The following is a 4,180-nucleotide window of genomic DNA, read 5'->3' as shown; positions in this document are numbered from 1 at the left end:
CTATTCACAACAATTTTACTTTCAGAAAATAAATCTACAAATGTATTTGCATAGCTCCAAAAGATGAATTACAAAGTCATGCCTTGCACCATTTCACTATCATAAGAAAATGGAAAACACCTCAAAATTTCATCAATAGGGGACCAGATCAATAAATTATAAAATATTCATAGAACAGAATATTAGACAACTATGTAAAAAAGAAGAAGCACCCTATAAAATGATACCAAAATCAGACATAGCCTATAATCCCAGCACTCTGTGAGGCTGAGGCAGGAGGATTACCAATTCTAGCTCAACCTGGGCAACTTAGTGAGACCATGTCTCAAAATAAAAACAAATAAAAGGGGAACGTGTTAGGTGATGTTTATAATGTCATTTTCCTGTCAAACTAGGAAGAAGAAAAGAATCTCATATTTCTACTTGGACATAAAGAGACTATGGAAGAAAGCAAGATCTGGGGCCTGGAAAGAATGCACGTGGTCAGTGAGGGACAAGGACAGTAAGGAAAATGTCTTAACCCAATTTCTGCTCCTTTATCCAGGACAAAGTCAGCAACAGTAGCTATTGAAAAAATGTATGTTGCATAGTTGCACACTGTGGTATGGGAACCCTGATTTTTCCATGATCCTGAGAGCAAATGGAAGAAAACGTCTTCAAGATTGTGTTTAGATTTTGGAAGCTAGAATCCCCAGATTCTCACTGCCTGATTTGGTGGTTATTTTTAGCACCCATTGCCACCTAAGGGCTCGTGGCCAGCTCCTCGAGGGGCTTGCTCTTGCAACTAGGTCTGCTAGCTCTTTGTGCTGGTTTTTCTCCTCAATAGCAGCATCTCCCAGGATGGGAGACTCCTGTTCTTTTCACCACAGAATATCCAATTTAGCAGTTGCACATTACACAGAATCCTCCTTATCCTCTCTCCTGAATCTGGTTTAATTCCCTTCGCCTTCTGCTATGCAGGAAGGAGCTTCCTTTTCTGGCAGCTAAAGCTCCCTGCCTTTCTATTTTTTGTCCTTGTCCTTTCCTTCTTCCTTCCCAATACTGTATTAAGAGAAGTTTCTTCTGCCCTGAAACAAGATGTGAGAGAAATGTGAAAGTTGTCAGAATCAAAATGGAGTCACTTGTATGAACCCTAACAACAACAAAGTACAAATAAAAATGGGAGGTTATGAAGGCAGGATTCTTACCTGTGATTGCCTAACTGAAAGTATCATAAAAGACAGCTCAAACCATGAGCCCATCACTTATTATGGTATATGTATTTCCATTACAGTGTTCTATTATTTCCTGTTCTTTAAGGATCTGTCTTTGACCTTTTTAGATTGGCAGAAAGAATACCTTAGACTCTGTTACCCTAAACAAGTGAGACCCAGGCTTCAAACCTGTCTACCTTCTCTGAAAACATGATCAAGAGTTGGACCATTTCTCCTTCTGAGTCTCACTGCTTTGCCTCTTCTCCAGCTACCTCCCTCAGCCCCTGAACCTGGGACACTGAGACCCCAGCTGCTCAGTCCCGTCATCCCTCAGCTGTGCTATGAACCTCTCTAGTCCTTGCTCTGACTGCCCTCTCACAACATTTCAATGTACCCTTTTTAAAAAGAAAAATTTGAAGAAAGGCAAGTTGATGGTAAAAAGAAAAAGTTATTTGCGGCTCTGATGAAAAATTTGCAAGTCATTCTCTGAACAATAGACACTCCAGTTTCCATATCTGATTTAAACAAAAAAAAAGATTGAAGAAAAATTCTTAACTATTGTTAACATGTACTGTGCCAGTATTAAACGCCAAGCACTATCTAAAGTGACACTGGTTTCAGGACAAGGTCCCCAGCAGAGCCTCTGAGGGGCTTCCTATGCATGTGAGGGAGCAGAATGCCACCATCCCGGAGAAAACAGTGAATGAGAAAGGGAGAAAGTGCCGCCAGGAAAGCAGCTAGGCAAGGCGTGGCTTCCAAAGTCTAGCTTCAGCCTGAGTTCCAGGAGAGCTCAGGGGAATGAACTGTCCTGGTGTTTGGGGGGTTTTTTTTGGTACCGGGGATTGAACTCAGCTCCTTCCACTTGAGAGGCAGGCACCAGAACCAGTGAGCTAAATCCCAGCCCTTGTCCTGGTGTTTATTTCTCCTGCAAGCAAGCTTGCCAGCTCTTATTACCCAGAACCAGTTGGCCATTGGCTGTGAACCACCTCCAGCAGGGAAGGGTCTGGAAGGGTACAGTTAGGTGAGCCCAAACCTGCAGCAGGTGGGGAGGGCTGTGGACCCTTCATGAGAAGAGTCTGCACTGAGTGCCCACAACATGTTACTACTGTGTTCTGTGTATGCTGGAGTACTTAATCGCCACATCATCCAGAGTAGGTCACTATTCTTATAAACCTTGTACTACAGGAAGGGATTTCAAGACATCAGAACAAGGAGAGTGATGAAGGTCACACAGGACCATGAGTTAAATCAAGGCCATCTGCCTCTGACAGCTGTTTCCTTACAGACACTTGGAAAAAATGACTGTTACTTTTCATAAGCAGATATCAAATACTTTTCTTTACTCTCACATAAAGATTGACCATGATCAATAATTCTGAAAATAAATGTACTTATTAGCAATTCTATTGCACCTGAAAATGCTCTGTACATAAATAATATATATTATTCCTTTTCTGATTTAAAAGTGCCACTTATACTCTATATTTAAGTAAACTTACATTTCTCATGATTTTAATGAATGTTTTATTCTTAAAGCCCCAAACAAAAATTTAACACGGTTGGAAGCAAACTCCTGCTATTTATGTTATAACAAAATTTTGAGAGGATGTCATAGGACAGAAATGTGTGTCCCACTTGCCATCTTTCTAGTCACCTTTGGCCATTCTCTGTCTCCTGACACCTTCAGGTTAAAGTGAAGGATGCCACAGTAACAATTTCCAATGCTATAGTTGGGTAAATGGTACAGAACTGAACTTGACGTGCAAGAAAATGTTTTCAGAATAGAGATTAATGAACTTCTATGAAGTGTGCAGAATATTTTTCTGTCGCTCAAATGAATAGCATGCCTTAAAAAGCTTCAGCGTGTGCAACAGTGCCAAGGTAAGGAGGACACTCCCTGCAGGCAACACCAAAGGGAAAAGGCCTTTGGTTATAGCATTTCACAACCAGCTCCTTCCCCACCTCCTAACTAATAATGGCATAATGCACCTGACAATAGCAAACTTTCAGAAGCAACCTCATCTCACACATCTCCTGTACTTAAATGTAGAGCTAACAAAATTTTTTTTTTTTAAAAGAGGACTCTTTAGGACGGTAAATGAACTGAGAGGCTGTTCACAGAGTGGACTGAAGATGAATACCAGAGGACTTGGATCTCAGCTAAAGGACAGTATTCCAGTTACTGAACTTCCAGCAAGTGGGCCTTTTGAAAGTCATGATCTTCTACCAAAAGGCTTTTCTTGTGTGAAAAATGAACTATTACCAAGTCATCTTCTTGAATAATCAGAGAAAAATTTCCAGCTCAACCAAGATAAAATGAACTTTTCCACACTAAGGAACATCCCGGGTCTCTTTGCTCCTCTAAAATTACAAATGGAATTCAAGGCAGTACAACAGGTTCAGTGTCTTCCATTTCTTTCAAGCTCAAACCTTTCATTGGATATTTTGAGGGGTAATGATGAGACTATCAGATTTAAAGATATTCTCAATGATCCACCACAAAGTGAACTCATGGGGGAACCACACTTGATGGTGGAATATAAACTTGGTTTACTGTGATACACGTGCTGTTCATGAAGCAGAGGGGCTGCATCTTGTGATAGCTGTCTTTTGTTATAGTTTGATGTACACAACATTAAAAGTACTGACACAGGAGAATTTCTGCTTAATTATATTAGTGATGATTTGAAATTATTTGAGTCTTTAGATTGTGGCTCTGTGACAGTTGAAAGCACTAAAGGTAGATGATTTCGAAGCTCCTAATTTGTAGTAAAATAATAGCCTTCCCTATCTTTCAAAAACTGTTTCCAGTGAATATCAAAAAATTGTCCAGAGGTTCCAACTCACCTACTTTCTAGGTATTCTATCATTTTAATTTTAAATGACCATTATCAGTATTTGAGCCTACACACTTTCTGGTGGTAGTATCAGAATAAACATATATACACTAATACCTTGGTTCATGAATGCAAAAGTTTTTAGCAGAA

The 4,180-nt window shown here is 40.0% G+C and overlaps 1 pseudogene; it reads left to right on the top strand.

Annotated features, from left to right (window-relative positions):
- The first annotated feature begins 3,291 nt into the window (after positions 1 to 3,291).
- On the top strand, positions 3,292 to 3,837 carry LOC101710602 (proteasome maturation protein pseudogene; annotated as a pseudogene).
- The last annotated feature ends 343 nt before the right edge of the window (positions 3,838 to 4,180 follow it).

Source organism: Heterocephalus glaber, unplaced genomic scaffold, assembly GCF_053883595.1.
Source record: "Heterocephalus glaber isolate CG9 unplaced genomic scaffold, H.glaber_assembly_v1.0 deba00001056, whole genome shotgun sequence".
Taxonomy (NCBI): domain Eukaryota; kingdom Metazoa; phylum Chordata; class Mammalia; order Rodentia; family Bathyergidae; genus Heterocephalus; species Heterocephalus glaber.
Note: the sequence above shows the minus strand (reverse complement) of the source record. Positions and strands in the feature narration are given on the sequence as shown.